Below are 21064 nucleotides of genomic sequence, written 5' to 3'. Positions count from 1 at the left end.
AATAAAATGCAGGGCAATCAAATTCGTTTTTTTAAACGTGGAGGGAGCTGCCCTGTAGCAGAGACACGTTAAGTGCAGGCCCAGCCTGAATACAAATTTTTTGCAACCCCAGTGTACAGGCACTGGGGTTTAAATGTGGAGCTGAGCCGGTCAGGAAACGTAAATGCTACCCATCTCTAATTCTTTTAAATAAGGATAGGGCTAACAAACGCTCCTAATCATGAGTGTGAAGGCTCAGAACTCGTTGGAGTTCAATAAAGCAAACGCTCTGGAGATCGAGCGTGTAAAATCTCCTGTTTGGACTCGTCGAGTTCCAGAAATAAACGCTCCGAACTACGAGCGTGTGATAATTAGGCCCTCAGGGCTGAGGAAAACAAAAGCTCCAGCAAAGCGCGAGCTATAAATAGCCTGTTGCCACACACGATCCCTGGGGGGCAGGCAGGCTAACGCTCGGAGAACGAGCTGCTATTTTTAGAACGAAACTGAAATGGCAATAAAAAGAGGACTGCGCGGAGATGCGCGAGCCCTCGCTCCCCTGCTCCCACTCCACATAACCATGAAAGCGAGCCGAGCGGTCGCTTCAGGGAGGGAAAACACCGCTCCCAACCGACAGTAATACACAATAATAAACATTGGATAGAGGAATATAATACACTTAACTGGCTGCGAAGCAGCAAAGAAAGAGGAGTTGATTGGTGTGAAGCAACACTTTATAGACGTCCTCCTCTATGGTTATCACGTGACATATTCAGACATTGGGATATGCAGTTTTTTGGTTTCATCGTTCTTGACTGGCTGCTGATAAATAAAGAGCATAGAAAGAGAAGCATAATCTGAGCCTCCGGTCCTGACATAGAATCAGGCACACCACATTGCAGTTGCAGCTACTACATCAACTGCTCATAGCTCCGCACTATCCTCTCATGTGAGAGCAGCCAGCTCTTCAAGGCATTGTTAATAACTCCCTATACATGCCCGCAACACAGTTTATGTAGGATGCATGAACATTCCCTGTAGGCAGATGACGTGCTCTAGGGCTACCTCTTGCTCCACAGCATGACTAAAACAAATGACTACCAACTGCTAATACCCATAGACAACTCCTGCCAGGGACAATACCACAGCTACTTAGGAATGGAACAGTCAAGCAATGGTAATCAGTTTGCAGGACCATTTGAAATGGATTACAGGGAACAATGAGTTGCCTGGTGGAGAACAGGCTGCAAGTGCAGGGGTAGCACCGACCTTTTGTTTGCATAGTAGAAAAAGATCTGTCACAGTCCTCTCCCGAAATCCTGCAAAAGGAAGTATCTCTATGACATATGGGTACTGCCCTCACTATGTAAGCTGGAAGACAGATTATGCTATTATTGCTTGACACCACCTCCCCAAAGCCACCTATGATACCAAAGGGGCAGCATCTGTGGTGCTCAGCACCAAAACAAAATCATTGGTGCACTCTGCCACTGAGAACCACAGCAACAGATGGAGTGATACACGAGGCAGCAAGCGTCAGTGATTAGCTATTGACTTCTGCTCAGCACGAAAATGAAGTGTCTACGCCCAGTGAAACAGTGTTTGGTGTCCTTGGTGCCAGCAACTCTGGCCCACCAGGATCTCTCCCCTGGATATTTAGGCCCCACTGCCCCAAGCCCTACATACCATGGGGCTTGGTCGACTCCATATTACCTAATTAATAGGGCGCTCCTCCCTCTCTCTTCCCCGTTCTCAGGGCTTTATGTAAGCTGGGTCCTGCCAGTGGTCAGCACTGGCATTTCTAAAAAGCAGGTGCTGAGACGGGTCCCTATCATTCTCTCCATTATTGCCCTTACCCTCAGGATGAAAAAAATAAATCTTAACTCGGCAGCAGTACCACTCTTCACAGCCTTTTATGTAACCTCAAAGAGACTAATTATATAGTTATCACATAGTGTCATCATTTCTGAACTGAAGAATTTTCAATATTATAAACAACAAAAGCCATTGGTGTACCTATTTATCTTATGTAACTAACAACCATTGACAAAGCCAATAGCCCTGGCTTGTTTTAGGTGTAATGTCAGTGTTTGTATTATATATCTGGGTGCAAAGACAGAAAGAAGCAGCAAAATTCCAGTTGGGAGGCACACTATGCTAAGCACAGATTTTTATCGTATGCGTTTTTAAGACAGCCTGAATTATACAGGCCATGCCCCTTTGAGAGACCCACCAGTTTTTTCATCCCCCTTAAAGATCTCTGCCCATCCTTGTCTCATCTGAGGAATAAATGGGAAACAGATGTAGGCCTACCCTTAAAACACCGAGAATGGGCACAGGCCTTAGAAATCCCCCGCAAGATGAGTTGAAACACCAAGTTTAAACAGATTCAATATTTATCATTGAACAGGGCCTATCTTTCGCCAGCAGCACTTACCAGAGTTTTTCACCCACATGTCACTTATATGTCCCTTCAGGCTCAGAGGGCTCTTCTGATGTCACACATATGCTCTGGTCCTGCCGCCTCCTCAGACCCTTCTGGACCTTCATAATCAGAATTGCCTCTTCCCTCTTGGTAAAACTGATCCCACAGACTTGGTCTGAGGTAGTTAAGAATACAAAAAAAGTCCTCATGATTGGCAAACCTTGAGCTCCTGTTCACCAAGAAACCCGTCACCTCTCACTGGAAAACAAAGGTCCCTCCTTCAATTAAGTCCTGGTCATTTACACTCCTGAAAATGGGGAAGGGCGGAAAGTTCTGCTCCTCTCCAGGAACAAGCCAAGGGGCTCAGGAAACACTGTATGGCTGCATCCTGGGGCTCACTCTTAAATCAATTACAATTCATCCTGGTTGACCCCACCCCCCTCCTCCTTAACACACATTTCTGTGCCCTTCCCTCCGAGCAACTATACTTGCGCCAACATGATAAGAAACGCTACACGGTACCCCTCCCCAATCATCCTGGATCGCTCCCCTCCCCTGCCATTGATGTTCCCATAAAGCTGAGAATTCTAACTGTTTGCAGCAGTGCCAAGGCATAGGGCTGTTGGTTCCAGAGGTTCCTCCCTCCATACCCTCCAAGTGGAATCTGACCTGAGACTAGGTCATAGTCCGGCTATGACCAAGGCTGCATAGAATACAGAATTTTGTAAGGACATACAGCTCCACTCTTTTATACATTTATGAACTATGTCAGATTTTCTGTATACCTCAGCCACCCCTATGACTTTTGTATGGGCTGTTGTATTTTAACTGCAAAATGTTAATACCACTTTGTTAGACCCGATAGCCTTGGGGTGGTCTTCCCCCAAACATTTTGTCTGTTTGCCTCACATTACTGCTGTATCTTTTTGTTGGCTTTAGGACTCTGAGCAAGTTACCACTGCTAACCAGTGGTAAGGTGCATGTGCTTCTCCCCTAAACATGGAAAAAATATTGGTATATAGACAATTGGCATATTTAACTTACTTATAAGTGTAGGAGGCTGGCCCTCCACCACTGCTATTACTAGGGGCACTAGAGGTTGCAGTAGGGGTTGTGGTAGTGGGAGGCTTGGTGCTTTTCTTTGTACAACTGGCATCAATTGTCCAATGGCCTTTTACTTTATATAAATAGCACCATGGTTTCTTTACTTGATTAGAAGAGTATTTGGACCCCACCACCCCCACCAGAGTGTTTTTGTGGGCCTGATGAAGACTCATTTTTAGATTTGTCCCCACCCTTGTCTGAAGACTTACCATCCTTCTTCTTGCCATCCTTGTCACGCCCTGTATGAACTTTTCTGTTCACTCTTGTTCTGACCCATTTGTCTGCCTTCTTTCCCAATTCTTGGGGAGAGGTCAGATCTGAGTCCACTAGATATTGGTGTAACAAATCAGACACACAGTTATTCAGAATATGCTCTCTCAGGATTAGATTGTACAGGCTTTCATAGTCAGAAACTTTACTGCCATGTAACCACCCGTCCAAGGCCTTCACTGAATAGTCAACAAAGTCTACCCAGTCTTGTGAGGACTCTTTTCTGTTTTCTCTGAACTTAATCCTGTATTGTTCAGTGGGTAAGCCAAATCCATCCAAGAGTGCATTCTTCAAAACTGTAAAATTATTGGCATCACTTTCCTTCACAGTAAGGAGCCTATCCCTACCCTTTCCACTGAAAGATAGCCATAGGATAGCAGCCCACTGCCTTTGAAGGACCCCCTGTACCATACAGGCCCTCTCAAGTGCAGCAAAACACTTGTTAATGTCATCCCCCTCCTTGTAAGGGGGAACTATCTTATGCAGATTCCTAGAATCATGTTCTTTCACAGGATTGCTATCTGGAATACTGCTGCTGCTACCATGGGGTCCTAACCCCAACCTCTGTCTCTCTTTTTCTAAGTCTAGGGATTCCCTGTCTAGAGCCAGCTGTTGCTGTTTAAGCTTCAGCCTGGACTCTTCCACTCTCAATTTATTGAGTTCCCTTTCTAACATCCTGTCATCAGGGTGGGTGGGTGGGTTGGGAATGTTTTGACACAGAAGAATGATGTGACTGAACAGAGGGAGACCTGTCCCTAACAGTTGGCACCCTAATAGTTGGCACCCTAGCAACCTGGCCTGCAGGAACAAAAACATCCCTACTGTGATGGGAGCTTCCATTACTACCAGCATTGCTAGGTGGTCTGCTAAGGGGCAGATTAAGAAGGGAACCCTGCAACACTCCTACTGGGGGCTCCCCTGAGTCAGAGTGTGAGCTATCTATCAACTTTTCAGATGAGGTGCCACCCTGGGCCTTATTCTCAATAAGCATATCAGACAGTAACTCTCTAGAAGGGTTCTTACCTACCACTAAACCTCTATCAATGCAGAGACTCCTTAGGCTCTTAAAGTTAAGGTGGTCATAAGTAGTATTGACCAAATTAAGAGGGGTTCCTACACCAGACATGATAGAAAAGGTTTAGGGACAGATAAAAGACAGAAAAAGTTTTTGGACTTTTCAAAGAACAGGGAAAAAAAACACTTTTTCAACTTTTTGAAACTTTTAGAAAGTTTAGGAGTACTTTTCATCACTTAGCAGATGGTGTAAGGGAAGAAAAGCAAAACTTTTTGGTTAGGTGTACATACACTGAACTTGTTTTGTATATTATTCTCTTATGAAAAGTACAAAATGACAAAGTGGTAAGTAGTTGCAAGTACTTATACCACCGCTGCACAACCAATGTAGGAGGCTGGCCTGGCTTGTAATGGGTACCAAGGGGTACTTACACTCTGTACCAGGTCCAGTTATCCCTTATTAGTGTAGAAGAGGTGTTTCTAGCAGCTTAGGCTGATAGAAGGTAGCTATAGCAGAGCAGCTTAGGCTGAACTAGGAGACATGCAAAGCTCCTACTATACCACTGGTGTCATATGCACAAGATCATAAGAAAACACAATACACAGATATACTAAAAATAAAGGTACTTTATTTTTATGACAATATGCCAAAAGTATCTCAGTGAGTACCCTCAGTATGAGGATGCCAAATATACACAAGATATATGTACACAATACCAAACATATGCAGTAATAGCAAAAGGAAGTAATGCAAGCAATGTAAAGTTACAGTAGATTGCAATAGGAGCACATAGGTATAGGGGCAACACAAACCATATACTCCAAAAGAATGCGAACCACGAATGGACCCCAAACCTATGTGAGCTTGTAGAGGGTCGCTGGGACTGTAAGAAAACAGTGAGGGTTAGAAAAATAGCCCACCCCAAGACCCTGAAAAGTAGGTGTAAAGTGCACCTATAACCCCCAGAGAGCACAAAAGTCGTGATAGGGGGATTCTGCAAGAAAGACCAACACCAGCAAAGCAACCAAAGTGGATTTCCAGACCCGAGTACCTGTAAAACAAGGTGACCAAGTCCAAGAGTCACGACAATGTCGAGAGTGGGCAGATGCCCAGGAAATGCCAGCTGAGGGTGCAAAGAAGCTGCCACCGGATGGTAGAAGCTGTGGATTCTGCAAGAACGAAGAGGGCTAGAAACTTCCCCTTTGGAGGATGGATGTCCCACGTCATGAAGAAGCTTGCAGAGGTGTTCCCACGCAGAATGACCGCAAACAAGCCTTGCTAGCTGCAAGGGTCGCGGTTAGGGTTTTTGGATGCTGCTGTGGCCCAGGAGGGACCAGGATGTCGCCACTTGGATGAGGAGACAGAGGGGGTGCCCAGCAAGTCAGGGAGCCCTCACAGAAGCAGGCAGCACCAGCAGAAGTACCGGAACAGGCACTTGAAAGAGGAGTGAACCAGAGTCCACCTGAAGACACAAAAGGGAGTCCCACGACGCCAGAGGACAACCCAGAAGGTTGTGCACTGCAGGTTAGAGTGTCGGGGACCCAGGCTTGGCTGTGCACAAAGAAAATCCTGGAAGAGTGCACAGGAGCCGGAGCAGCTGCAAATCACGCGGTACCCAGCAATGCAGTCTAGCGTGGGGAGGCAAGGACTTACCTCCACCAAACTTGGACTGAAGAGTCACTGAACTGTGGGAGTCACTTGGACAGAGTTGCTGAGTTCCAGGGACCACGCGCGTCGTGCTGTGAGGGGACCCAGAGGACCGGTGATGCAGTCTTTTGTTGCCTGCGGTTGCAGGGGGAAGATTCTGTCGACCCACAGGAGATTTCTTCAGAGCTCCTGGTGCAAGAAGGAGGCAGGCTGTCCCCAGAGCATGCACCACCAGGAAAACAGTCGAGAAGGCGGCCGGAGAAGCGATACAAGGTTGCAGTAGTCGTCTTTGCTACTTTGTTGCGGTTTTGCAGGCGTCCTGAGCAGTCAGTGGTCGATCCTTTGGCAGAAGCTGAAGAGAGAGATGCAGAGGAACTCTGGTGAGCTCTTGCATTCGGTATCTGAAGAATTCCCCAAAGCAGAGACCCTAAATAGCCAGAAAAGGAGGTTTGGCTACCTAGGAAGGAGGATAGGCTAGTAACACAGTTAAGAGCCTATCAGAAGGAGTCTCTGACGTCACCTGATGGCACTGGCCACTCAGAGCAGTCCAGTGTGCCAGCAACACCTCTGTTTCCAAGATGGCAGAGGTCTGGAGCACACTGGAGGAGCTCTGGGCACCTCCCCTGGGAGGTGCTGGTCAGGGGAGTGGTCACTCCCCTTTCCTTTGTCCAGTTTCGTGCCAGAGCAGGGCTGGGGTATCCCTGAACCAGTGTAGACTGGCTTATGCAGAGATGGGCACTATCTGTGCCCATCAAAGCATTTCCAGAGGCTGGGGGAGGCTACTCCTCCCCAGCCCTAACACCTTTTTCCAAAGGGAGAGGGTGTAACACCCTCTCTCTGAGGAAGTCCTTTGTTCTGCCTTCCTGGGCCAAGCCTGGCTGGACCCCAGGAGGGCAGAAACCTGTCTCAGGGGTTGGCGGCAGCAGCAGCAGCAGCAGCAGTGAAACCCCGGGAAAGGCAGTTTGGCAGTACCCGGGTCTGTGCTAGAGACTCGGGGGATCATGGAATTGTCTCCCCAATGCCAGAATGGCATTGGGTGACAATTCCATGATCCTAGACATGTTACATGGCCATGTTCGGAGTTACCATTGTGACGCTATACATAGGTAGTGACCTATGTATAGTGCACGCATGTAATGGTGTCCCCGCACTCACAAAGTCCGGGGAATTTGCCCTGAACGATGAGGGGGCACCTTGGCTAGTGCCAGGGTGCTTACACACTAAGTAACTTTGCACCCAACCTTCACCAGGTGAAGGTTAGACATATAGGTGACTTATAAGTTACTTAAGTGCAGTGGTAAATGGCTGTGAAATAACGTGGACGTTTTTTCACTCAGGCTGCACTGGCAGGCCTGTGTAAGAATTGTCAGATCTCCCTATCGGTGGCAAAAGAAATGCTGCAGCCCATAGGGATCTCCTGGAACCCCAATACCCTGGGTACCTCAGTACCATATACTAGGGCATTATAAGGGTGTTCCAGTATGCTAATGTGAATTGGTGAAATTGGTCACTAGCCTGTTAGTGACAATTTAGAAAGCAGAGAGAGCATAACTACTGAGGTTCTGGTTAGCAGAGCCTCAGTGAGACAGTTAGTCATCACACAGGGAACACATACAGGGCACACTTACGAGCACTAGGTCCCTGACTGGCAGGGTCCCAGTGACACATACACTAAAACAACATATATACAGTGAAATATGGGGGTAACATGCCAGGCAAGATGGTACTTTCCTACAATAAGTCCCTTGTAAAGTGGTATACCATATACCCAGGGACCGCAAGCTAAATGCAACCGGTGGGCTTGCAGCAATGATTGTGCCACCCACTTCAGTAACCCTTAAAGATGTCTCAGGCCTGCCACTGCACGGCCTGTGGGTGCAATTTCACTGCCACTTCAACTTGGCATTTAAAGCCCCTTGGGAAGCCTTAGACTCCCTTTTTGTTACAGATGTCACCCCTAAGGTGGGCCCTAGGTAGCCCATAGGGCAGGGTGCTATGTAAGTAAAAGGTAGGACATGTACTTTTCAGTTTTACATGTCCTGGTAGTGAAAAACTCACAAAGTTGTTTTTTTCACTACTGTGAGGCTTACTCCTCTCATAGGCCAGCATTGGGAATTCCTTAATAAACCTTTAAGTTGTAATTCCTGATCAGAAAGGAGTGGCCACATCATGTTTCATACCTTTGGAATGATTATGATTAATCCTCTTTACTGGTAAAGCTGGATTTAACATTACTATTTAAGAAATGCCACTTTCTGAAACTGGGCATCTCTCTGCTCTTACTGCTCTATGCATCTTGCAGGCTCTCTCCACTACACATCTGGGGTGGGTGACAGCTGCACTTTGTGTATTCCGTCTAGACAGCCACAAACACAGGAAGGCTAGGTGTGTATGAGCACTCATCTGCATTTTCAGGCTTTACTTGGGCAGGAAGGGTGGAGATGACCTGACACTTACACCTAAATAGGGAGTGCCTGTCCCCACACAAGTGACTGATTATCCCTACTAATAGTTTAGAGCCAGGGCTGAGGAAGAAAGGACCTCTGTGCTCTTCAAATACTTTTTAAGTCACTCCCACTACAAAGGCACATTTGGATATAAGTACTGGGACTCTAACCCCACTACATCAGATCACTACTGGACCTGTGAAGAACTCTGCCAGGAGTAAGGATTGCTGTGCTACAAGGATTGCCACTCTGCTTGACTGAGTGTTCTGAGGAGCTGCTTCACTGCTTTGCTGAGCTGTCCCTGCTGCCTGCTGGTCTCTGCCCTACTGAGGACATCTAACTTAAATGCAGAGTGACTCCAAGAATGACCCCAAGAGCTTGCTGGCATGCCCCTGTTCTCCTGCAGTCTCAGGGACATCAAAGACTGCCTGCACCTCTGCTCCAGCTGCTGAGCTCTGTCATCTGTGAGTTCTACCCTTGCCTAAGGTGCCAACCAGGTCCTGGGCCTCAGAAGTGGGTTTTGCGCTGTTTTCTGCAAGAATCGACACATCTGGGCCGCTGTGCCTCTCGGAACATAGTGGCCATCGATGCCCACACAGGGCCAATTCAGCGACGATATGGTAACCCAAATCCGAGGTTCAACGATAACACAGCGCCGATCCGAGGACATCGCTGCAAAGCGTGAGGCCAACGCATCTACTCGACTGCGTGGATGGGGATTGAAGTATCAAATCTTCGAGGCCGACGCTTGCTCCAGCCAAGGTACTCTTTCAGCAGGCTCTGCGTGCCCTGCGGCCAGCCTGCCCTTCATCGTGATCGGCCTGAACTTTGGATTGACTTCTAAGTAGTATTTTTGGTTTATTCTTTAAAAATTCATATCTTGACTTCAACTGTTTGGATTTTTGTCATTTTGATCTTGTTTTATCCAGATAGATATTCTCTATTTTTCTAAAGCTTTGAGGAGTCTTTTTATGGCATTTTTATTGTGTGTGTATTTGTGGGTCTATGTGTTATTTTGCATACATACTTTACACATTACCTCTTTGGATATGCCTGACTGCTCTGTGCCAAGCTACCAGAGGGTGAGCACAGGTTATCCCTTGAAGTTGTATCTAGCTTACCCTGACCAGAGCAGTAGTTCCTGCTTCTACAGCGTGCGTACCCCCTCAACCAGAAATCCAATTTCTAACAAATTCATTTAACAAAGAACTGGTGTTCTGGGTGCATGCACAACTCCCCCCAAAACAGACAACAGGCGCTACGATCCAAGTTAACCTAAGTGGAAGGCAAATACCATGATTGGCAGGTCAAGCTCTAGCTAAGGACCAAAGTTCTCACCCCACGCTGATGGACTGGAGTAAGATCACAGCTTCTGCCACAGTCCCTGTTCAAGGATGCTGCAATGAACTCAACACTTGCAAGTCAACTTCGACTGTCCGGGATCAAGAGAAACTGATTGAAATCGGTGAACATACTTGGTTGAGGGAGAGCAATGGTAGGGTGGGTGCTAAGTGCTACATTACTGTCCCAGGTCACAGTCTCATTCACAGCGATACTTATGTTGTGATTCATCATCTGGCTGGTTCTCTTCATAGGAGGCACCATAATAAGACCATCTGCTCATGGTATGGTCTTGCTGTGAGACCATGTTGTTTCTTTCCTCTCTGCACCTATAAAGAGCTTAATCTCCCAGGAACCCTGAATTTCCCTAAAGGGTGGCCATATCGTGCCAGGAAGTCATCACCCATCTGCATGCCTGAGGTAGAAGCATCTCACTGTGCACAGTTTTTAAGTATATAAAAAACGAAGAGCTCTGCAGCAGGGACCTAATACACTGAGCAATTAAAAGATTCCTTGTTTGCATATGCCCCATTCCACTTTCTTAACTTAAACAAGCGGCTAGCCACAGTTTGGTGCTGCATTGGGGGCGACTTCATGTTAGAGGGGTACAGTAGTAGTCTAAAAAGAACCTTCCTCTCCTGCCACCTATTTACATAGGTACGATTGTGAGTGCTTGTATTGATAGTTAGGTGGTGCTGTCAAAATGCTAGTTAGACGGTGCTGTCAAAAATCACCTTACTTGATTTAATTTTATTTCGTTGGCAATATTTTCAGATAGCATGTTGATAAATGTGTCAAACCGCTAAGGGTATTTGAATGCTGCACTTGGCTAATGTTGGTGTGTTTTCTGTTTAATCTTGTGTCTTTGTCAACAGCAGAGTACAAAAACAGTAATTAGTGAAATGTCATTACTTACAAAAGGTTGCCAGTGCAGATAGGCCTGACTTGGACTCAAATCTATTAACTTTAGCAATGCTTTTAAAAAGTGAGATGTATTTGGCTTTTCCAATGCGGGTTTGTTTATGCTACATGTGGAAAGTTGAAAACATAATTCTAAGACAACAAAAAAATGTAAACAGTGGCATCTCCACCTCTCATCTTTTAAACACTTGTGGCGATGGATTGTCCAATGACATCTAATCTACATATGCCTCCAATAATGATTTATCCTTTGTCTTCATGGGCAAGTTACAACGTATTTAAATCTGTCTAACTTGGAGCTACCAGAGCCATTCAGTATTTACCTTGACAGGCGTTCACCAGGGCTCATTCTCAGTACACATTTTAGAGCATGATGATTAAATGAGATACCTAAATTATTCTTAATGCCACTGATTGTGCAGGGTTCATTATGCCTGCAAGAGTCGCTGCAGTGCAGCAAACTGTACGAGACATGGGCACAGGTTTATTTCAAGAACAGTACTTACATGATACAACAGCAAAACAGAAGCAATACCACAGGAATAAGAATCCCCTTCTAGGTCCTGTGCCACCGCCAATCAGAGAAAGACAGAGGCCTTCATTACAACATTGGCGGTATTGACCGCCTACTGCCACGGTGACGGCCGCCAACATACTGCCACCATGGCTACGAGCCGGCAATACGTATCATGACCGCCGATGGTATTCCACCAGAAATCTGGTGGAACACCGCCGCCATTCGGTGCTGCTGACAGCAGCACCGCCACGCCAGCAAAACACCGCAGACCGTATCATGAGCAATGATACGGCCTGGCGGTGTTTTGCTGGCGGACACTGCTGCTCACAGCAGCGCCGCGGACCGTCTCCAGTCAGAGGACCCCCTGCAAGCAGTTAAGTCGGGTTCTCCGACCGGAGAGGGGGGTTGTGTTTATTTGTATGTGGGGTGGGTGGGTGTATGTTTTGGGATGCGTGCATGCAGGTGTGAGTCGCGTTGGATGCATGCGTGAATTAATGATTGTGTGTGTTGTGGATGCATGTGTGTGACAAGGTATGTTGGTGTGTGTTGGTATGTATGTGTGGGTGGAGGGGAGTATGCATGTGTGCATGTGCGTATATGGGTGCGCGTGTGGGTGTGTATATGTGTGGGGGCAGGAGCGGGTGGGGGAGGACTCTGAGGAGGGGTGGGGTGCAGGGGATACCCCTATCAGTGCCAGGGAAGGAAAACCATGGCGGTAGGCTGGGTCGTAATCCCGAGGGTAGGAATGTGACGGCTGCAGGCTGGAGACTGAAGTCTCCAGCCCAGCAGCTGTTACCACCCTGGCGGTCGGTGTGTTAAAGTGGCGGTGTTGGATGGCGGCAGCCGTCAGGCTCCAAATCCCATGTTTTTTACTGCTGGCCTGTTGGCGGTATTACCGCCGCTTTAACAGCGACCGCCAGGGCTGTAATGAGGGCCACCGTCTCACCCAGCTTTGGCTAATTTTAGCCAGGAAGGGCTACTTTGGGGCTGTATCATTCAGCCATGTGGGACGGACTGGCTGGTCTGTCGCTAGCAAGATTTAGATAAAGGTATATGCAGACAATATACTACTATTTGTTACGAACCCAGCTGTCAGTCACCTCACTATCATTAGAAAGATAATTAAGTTTGGTCCTCTCTCAGCTACTAGAATAAAGTAGTGAAATCACTGGGGCAGATTTATCAATTCTTCATGTGATGCAACACAGCAAGACTCTTTGCTACACTGTGTGAAAGGCAGAGTGTAGGATTGCACCATATTTACCAATATATAGCATGTTCCCATCCCCTCGCGGTGGCACCTTTAGGAAGCCTAGCATCAATGCAGTTGCATGCAGGATACTTTTTTGTGCAGTAAAGGATACCTTCCTTCATAAACCTCCTGGAGAGGCATATTTTTTGGTGCATTCCCAGGTTTACAAGTTCTTGTAAATCTGGAATGTGTCAAAATCCATATAGGCTGCATGGGAACATACATGCAACACCCATGTAAACACCTCCCTGGCGCAGAGTAATGCAATGCAGTGATTTGTGGTGCATTACATTACTTGAGATTTATGAAGCAACGCAAGACCACACAAGGTGGTCTTGCGTGGCTGCATAAATCTCATTTAAACTTTGCTTTTCCACCACACTGCATGGTGCAAGAGGGATGTAAACGAGACCATAAATATGGCCCTTTTCTTTAAAAGTATTTCTATCATCACTTTGTTTCCGCTTGGAGGCCTGCCCACTGAAGGTGATGCTGGGCTTTGTGGCCACGATCCCCTTCAGTTCGAGGAAATTAATATCAGAGTAACCATGCACTTACTGAGAGGCCCCCTAACAAAATTCAACGACTGGCCACAGGATGCCACCTACAACTTACTTTCAACAGACCAGGGGATATATGGGGTCCTTGCCATCATAACTCAGGGATGCTGAGGTACATTCAGAGGTGACTTTGGAGAGCATGAACCTGGCAATTGCTAGTTAAATTCCTATTCATTGACACTTTGGTTAAAGAATGGCAATCCACGGGTGGGCTATTTGAGGGAAGATGTGCTATGAATTTGAAAGCATACAACCCCACCTAGGTATGGTTATGTCAAAATTTTGCTAGATGCACAGCTCTAACTTATCTGAGTGACTAATATATTCCAGGGGATATTCATATATGGCCAGCACATATTGATGTGAGTTATAACTGCGTGTGACGAAAACATAATAATTTATTTCATGTAATCCTTTCTCTAGGCCTGTAACTGCTAATCATAAATTAAGCTATAAAAATAGAATTAGATTTAGATTTAGAATCCAGACAAAACAAATCGGAGTTTGCAAGGTGATCCAGGATAGGCAAGCAATCTACCCAAGAACCAGCATACATACTCTGTTTCTTGTAGTTTTTTTTACATTATAAGAGCTGAACATCAAAAATCATAATGCAATGGAAAAAAGCAATGGACTAGAAGCTCATGATAGACGTTGTACAGATTGGAATAAATCACTGCATAAACCCGAAATGCTTCTTATATGAAACAAATGGCAAAATGCAGTGCATGTGTTGGTATTTTTATAGTGATGCACAAATTAATCAATCAATCCATCAATCAGTCGACTTGTAAAGCACAACTTGTCGCTTGTGAGGGTATCCAGACTCTGGAAGGGTCCTGGCTCTCAGTCGAAGAACCTGGTTTTCAGCATCCTATGGAAGTTCTCAAAAGTAGGGGAGGCCTTGGGGTGAAGGAGGAGGCTGCTCCAGGCTTTGGATACAAGGTAGGAGAAGAAGCATCCTCCTTCTCTGCTGTGTTATATGTGGAGGGTATGGGCCAGCGCGAGGAACGCAGTGCGGAGGTATCTGAAGGGTTTGTTGAATCTCAGGCAGTGGCTGATGTTGGTGGGTCCAGAGTCATGCAGGACCTTGAACATGTGGGTGAAGAGCTTGAACTAGCATCTCTTCTGAACCGGGAGCCAGTGGATTTTGTGAGGTGGAGGGTGATTTGGGTGCGACGAAGGAGATCTAGGATGAGTCTTGCTGCAATGTTCTGGATGGTCTGTAGTCTCTAAACTAGGTGGGCCTGGATGTCCACGTTGAGGATGTCTGCGTAGTCCAGTTGACTAGTGCTGAGAGCTTGCGTGATGGTGTGCCTCACGTTTTGGGGAAGCCATTTTAAAATCTTAAGTAACATGCGCAGGATGAAGAAGCAGATGGATGACAATTCATTAACTTGGGACCTCATGGTGAGTTTGCTGCCCAGTATGATACCGAGATTTCTGGCATGCTCAGCTGGGGTAGGAGTGGGACACAGTTCTGTGAGCCACTGGGAGGCATCCTGGGAGAGTTGTTGCTGCCAAAGATTAAGACTCCCATCTTGTCTGTGTTGTACTTAAGGCAGTTACTTCTCTTCCAACTGGTGACGCTGGTCCCGCATTGGTGGAAGTTGGTTCAGGTAGTGGTGGAATTTTCAGAGAGGGGGAGGAATCAGTAGCATATTGTCAGCATAGGATATAATGTTGAGTGCATGGGATCTGACTATGGTGCTAAGGGGGGACGTGTAGATGTTGAAGAGGGATGAGCCTTCAGGGACTCCAAAGAAGAATGATTTGGGTTCAGAGGTAAAGGGTGGAAGGTGGACTCATTGTTGTCTGAAGTTATAATTCTGAGGGTTGCTCCTTGGATGCCCATGTCGTGAAGTCTGACTATGAGTCTGTGGTAGGAGACGGTGTTGAGGCTACTAAGAGGAGGATAAAGGCTGCTGTTTCTCCTTTGTCAAGGAGGGCTGGGATTTCATCTGTGGACGCGATAAGGGCTGTCTTGGTGCTGTGATTGCTGCAGAATCCAGATTGGGAGTCGTCCGTGAGGAGATTGTGTTGTAGGAAGACAGTGAGTTGTTGGTTGATGGCTTTTTCGATGACTTTGGCCAGGAAAGGGAGATGGCTCTGTAGTTGCTGAGTTAGCTGGGATCTGGTGAATGTTTCTTCAGCAGAGTTTGATTTCAGTGTGCTTCCAGTCTTCTGGGAAGGTGGCAGAATTGAATGAGATGTTGAGTAGGGTGGAAAGTACGAGACAGATCGTGAATATGTGGTGGGGACATCTGTTGAATGGGGTGGCTGAGTGGATGGATTTCATGATGTAGATAGTATCCTGAGTGGTGAGGTGGTTCCAGGTTTTTAGCCTTGGGATGATCATGTGTGTGGAGGTATGGCCATTGAAAAAATTCTTCAGCCTTGAGGTGGGTGGTTGAAGTTTCTGAAGATTTTGGCGATTTTGTTGTGAAATAAATCTGGGAGCCTGTGGCATAGGTATTGAGAGGGAGAGATGTTGCTTGTTGGCATTGCAGGGTTGATGAATTCCTTGATCATGCAGAAGAGTTCCTTTTTGTCGTTGAGGTTAGCTTCAATGTGTGATGCCAAGGCATTTTTTCATCTTACATTGTTGGTGGTGGTATAGATTGAGTGCCGATTTGTAGCGGTTCTGTTGGCTGGGTCTTTCTTGGTGTGCCACCTCCTCTTGAGGTGTTTTTAGTGGACCCTGGTTGTTCTGAGGTCCTCAGTGACCCAGCTGGTTTGCTTGGTGGCTCTTGTGTGTTTCTTGTTCTTGATGGGGGGACCATGTCAGCAGGTTCACGTTGTTGTGTTGTTGGAGTGGTTTGGGGGTGTTGATCCATTCAGTCGGTCTTTGAGGCCTTGTTCCAGCTGTGACAGGCAAAACTGTGTTGCATCGGGAGGGGGGCACGGGTACTGTGTTGATGTAGTAGATGATTGAGTGGTCAGTCCATGAGAGTTTGTTGGTGTGGCTGTATTTGATGCTCTCACATGAGGTGAATACGGGTTCAGCAGGTGTCCTGTGATATGTGTGGGGTTGTGTATGAGTTGGGTGAGGCTGATCTTGTTTAGCCTGTCAAGGAGGTTGGTGGAGTTAGGGTGAGTTATGTCGTCAAGATGGAAACTGAGGTCACCCAGGAACATGTTATCCTTTGAGACGATGGCAAAGCAGGCAATTAAATCGGTGATGAGGTTTCAGAAGGTGGTTCGAGCTCTCAGTGGATGGTATGCAAGGGTCTCCCTATTGGTGGATTTCTTGCCCGTATGGATAGTAAAGTTGAGGTGTTCCATTGCTGCGGTAGTGTGGTTCCTGGTGGTGGTGCATTTGATGGAGTCTCTGTGGATGGGGGCAATTTTTCGACCTGACTTTTTGATGTGGTCTCTGTGGGTGAATCTGTGTCCTGCTGGTATTGCAGTGGCTCTGTCAGTGGCTGACGCTGGGTTCAGCCAGGCCTCATTTAGAAAGACAATGTCGGGCTGTGAGAGCGTCACTAAGGTTCCAGACCTCAGTGGCAAGTTTGCTGAGTGAGCGAGTATTGAGGAGTGTGTATGCAAGGTAGTAGTGGATAGCTCGTGTTGCGCTCTGCGTGGGCTGGGTGTTGCTGAGGGAGGTGGGGCTGTGCATGTTGTGGCAAATGAAGTAGCAGAGGGTGCAGGTGAAAGGTCCTTCTGTGGAGTGGCATGGTACGTGGTGGCGTTCAGGGTCAGGGGCCAGAGGGCATTAGAGCGGTAGATGTGGGTGGACCAGGGATTCTGGCGCTGGGCGAGGCCCACCGCAGATGCGTTTGCTTTTGGTATGCCTGCAGTGCACCAGAATGAGGCTGCTATTAAGTCCTGGGAGGCAGGAAGACCACTAGGAGGCAATGGGTGGGGCTGGCAAAAAGGCGGGAAAGAAAGGGGGAGGCGGTAGGAGGCAGGAGACAGAAGCAGGGAAAAGGGCAAAAAGGGGCAGCAGAAAACGCCCATTAAAATGGCCTAAAGAGGGAAGAAAAGAGTAAAAGGAGAGCAAAAAAGATTAAAGGAATAAGGTGAGAACAAAGTAATAGGGAAAAGACTGAATTAGAGATTAAGAAAAATGCGTGGGAAACGGGCAGGAGTAGCAGCAAAAAAGGCAGGAAAGAGAGCACGGGCAGCAAAAAGGGCAGGAAAGAGAGAGGGGAGAGGCTTGCGAAGAGAATGGTGCAGAAGCTGGAAGAGGAAGAAATATGCAGCAGGGGAGAGAGGGCCTGGAAGAACACGCATTCTGAATCTGGCCGAGGGCCAAGAGAGGTAGGTGGAATGCTGGGCCAGGCACCTGCTCCATATAGTGGCATCTGTTGGCCTGGGCACCTGCTCCACATAGTGGCACCTGCTCTATAGTGCTGCACAAATCTAGTAGGGTGGGCAGTGGAGCGGTGTACATAGCAATAAGGCTGATGTGAGCTATGTCAGAGAAAGGGACAAAACAATAGAGGCAACACCACCATTTTCAGTGTCCAAACCAGCAGCAGGCATGAAGACCTTCTTGCCCTGGCACTTATATCTCAGGGTTTTGTGAACTTCTCCAAAATTAAAATAGTATAATAAGATATAATCCTGAACAGATTTTAACTAAATGGAAGTTAGGAGTTGTTGCAGAGTGTCATCAGCCTAAATTTGCCTACGATTTCATTACAGGCCCAAGGAAAATTATATTACACTTTAATAATATATGTACACGTTCTTTAAGTAATGGAAGCATGGATTTTATCGAGGGTTGCTTGGTTCTTTTGAGTCAAGAGATCATAGAACTCCAGCCCTGCCATGTACCACACATCAGGCATCAGACTAACACATTTCAGTGTGGTGGTCTGCATCACCACACTGAAATGCACAATCACGCGTTATAGCTCCTCTCACAGCTGTCAAGCCGGAGGAGCCTTTAATTAATGAGGCACCGTTAGAGTGAAAGCTCTGGCAGTGATCAGCACGCTGCTTCTCGGCAGGCATAGGAGCTGGCTCAATCTGCTCACGCTAACTGTGCAACAATGTAACAGACAACCCCGACACCATGGGGGCATGATAACTAGTGTGACGTCCGCGTCACTGTCAGTGCGCCCAATGGCTACTGTGGAGACAATCTCTCACAAAGCAGTTGTCAGACTTGTTTTAATAGGCCCCGTTGGCGCCAACAGAGCAGGGGACATTTCTCACTTTAACTAATGGCAGCGCAGCTACGTGAGTTTGCCGCTGAACTGCACACAGTCTGCAGCAGTCCTCTGAAGTTCACCCGGCCCAACCTGTGCCTGGCAGCGGCTGAGTCGCAGCGATGTGTGGGCCTGCGGCCAGCCCAGTGGCATGTTAGCATAGAGGAGCTGCGTACTGCTTTAATTCAGCTTGCAGAGTGCACTGTTGTGCATTGTGTACCGCTGTGATGATCCTGCGGATTATTGCAACCAGGAGGGACGTGTGACTCAGACCCGAGTCCGGCCGTGGCACCACTGGGTGGGCCGTGCTACTGCCTGCAGCTAACTGTATCTGTCAGTTTTTCCCTTCACAGGAGGCTCCGCTTGGCGCCTCAAGCAAATTTTAAGTAACCTCAGCAAGAAGTCTATCCCTAATTATAACTGTCTTTGCTGAATTTGCAGTCTGTTCTTTTGTGTGGTACAGTAGTGCGCAGTGTGAAGAAGTGCACAGAGTCCTCTCTGGTTGCCCAACTGAAGTGTCAGAGACACACACTTGGGTGTCATTTCTGATATTTATAAGTTTCCCTCGTCTTCATTGCTTGTAAGAAAGTGTTACTCATACTTGTTGAAATGTCACTCATATTAACACTAAAATTATGAGACTGTCACATATAGCAATCTGAAACCTTGGCAGCTATGGAAATGAAGGGGCTTTCAACCACGGGCTGTAAAATGTGTGTTCAGTCCCTATAGCTCCTAAAATTCTAGAGAACTTGCCAACAAACAGTATACCAGAAGGTTTCACTGTCATTAATTTCTAGAGATCGGTTCTGCTATTTTTAGTTTCGTTTTCAATTTGAAGTATTGTAAATGAACCGGTTATCTGATTGAAAGCAACACGCCGGCTGAATAAGGCCCACAGTGGCTCTGTATTTTCTTTACGCTCGTGTAAATGTTAACATCCGCCATTTTTTATTAAACGTGCAGATGGGTTGTTAACTTAATAACGTGTAAAAGCTATATGACTTACAGCCGATTCTTGGCGGTCAAGATTTTAAACCGGAAGAGCCGCGCGCGCTGCTCTCGCCTGGGCTCTTCGCTCTCAGCGTGGCCGTTGCTGGCGGGGAATATGATGTCTGATGGTCACAGCGAGGTCACGACGCTTCTCCTGGCGGTGAAGATTTTGAACCGGAAGAGCCGCACGCGTTGCTCTCTCCTGGGCTTTACGCTCTCAGCGTGGCCGTTGCTGGCAGGGAATATGGTGTCAGATGGTCACAGTGAGGCCGACACGCCCCTAAGCTGTAACGTCACAATAATGCATGAACAATGCAACTAAGCTGCACGGCCATTGGGCCGCAATAACCGCGGAGTCTGATGAGTGATAAGCAGTGACAAAAACGCCACACGATTAAATCAGCTCGTGTCAACGTGCTACAATTGAGTTTTTACCGAAATCAAGTTTCGAAAAGGTGTTCATCGTCCACTAATTTAGCTGGAAGGAATTTTACAAGTCGGTGAAACCGCACCTCCGGCATAGGAAAATCATCTAGACTGGAAACGTATCATTGAAAAAATTAACATACAGGCGTGTGGCAGAAAATAATCAATCACTCATTGAATTTGTAGAGCGCGCTACTCCCCTGTGAGGGTCTGTAGGAGGCTGGACTGGCTTGTAGTGAGTACCAAGAGGTACTTACACCTTGCACCAGGCCCAGGTATCCCTTATTAGTGTAGAGGGGTGTCTAGCAGCTTAGGCTGATAGAAAAGGTAGCTTAGCAGAGCAGCTTAGGCTGAACTAGGAGACGAGTGAAGCTCCTACAGTACCACTAGTGTCACTTGCACAATATCGTAAGAAAACACAATACACAGATATACTAAAAATAAAGGTACTTATTTTTATGACAATATGCCAAAAGTATCTCAGTGAGTACCCTCAGTATGAGGATAGCAAATATACACAAGATATATGTACTCAATACCAAAATATGCAGTAATAGCAATAGAAAACAGTGTAAACAATGTATAGTCACAATAGAATGCAATGGGGGCACATAGGGATAGGGGCAACACAAACCATATACTCTAGAAGTGGAATGCGAACCACGAATGGACCCCAAACCTATGTGACCTCATAGAGGGTCGCTGGGACTGTATGAAAACAATGAGGGTTAGAAAAATAGCCCACCCCAAGACCCTGAAAAGTGGGTGCAAAGTGCACCTAAGTTCCCCAAAGAGCACAGAAGTCGTGATAGGGGAATTCTGCAGGAAAGACCAACACCAGCAATGCAACAACGATGGATTTCCAGACAAGAGTACCTGTGGAACAAGGGGACCAAGTCCAAAAGTCACGATCAAGTCGGGAGTGGGCAGATGCCCAGGAAATGCCAGCTGTGGATGCAAAGAAGCTGCCACCGGGTGGTAGAAGCTGAGGATTCTGCACGAACGACAAGG

General features: G+C 47.0%; 1 long non-coding RNA gene across 1 annotated transcript in view; it reads right to left on the bottom strand.

Moving 5' to 3' along the window:
• LOC138245533 (uncharacterized) overlaps positions 1-19900 on the bottom strand; it is a 168163-nt gene extending 148263 nt beyond the window's left edge. Inside the window, exon 1 of the long non-coding RNA XR_011194138.1 lies at positions 19644-19900. This is a non-coding gene — a long non-coding RNA (uncharacterized lncRNA). The remainder of the gene's footprint in view (positions 1-19643) is intronic.
• Positions 19901-21064: the final 1164 nt, after the last annotated feature.

The sequence above is a fragment of the Pleurodeles waltl genome, chromosome 7, assembly GCF_031143425.1.
Source record: "Pleurodeles waltl isolate 20211129_DDA chromosome 7, aPleWal1.hap1.20221129, whole genome shotgun sequence".
NCBI lineage: Eukaryota > Metazoa > Chordata > Amphibia > Caudata > Salamandridae > Pleurodeles > Pleurodeles waltl.
The sequence above is the reverse complement of the archived record's forward strand: the minus strand, read 5'-3'. Positions and strand labels throughout refer to the sequence as shown.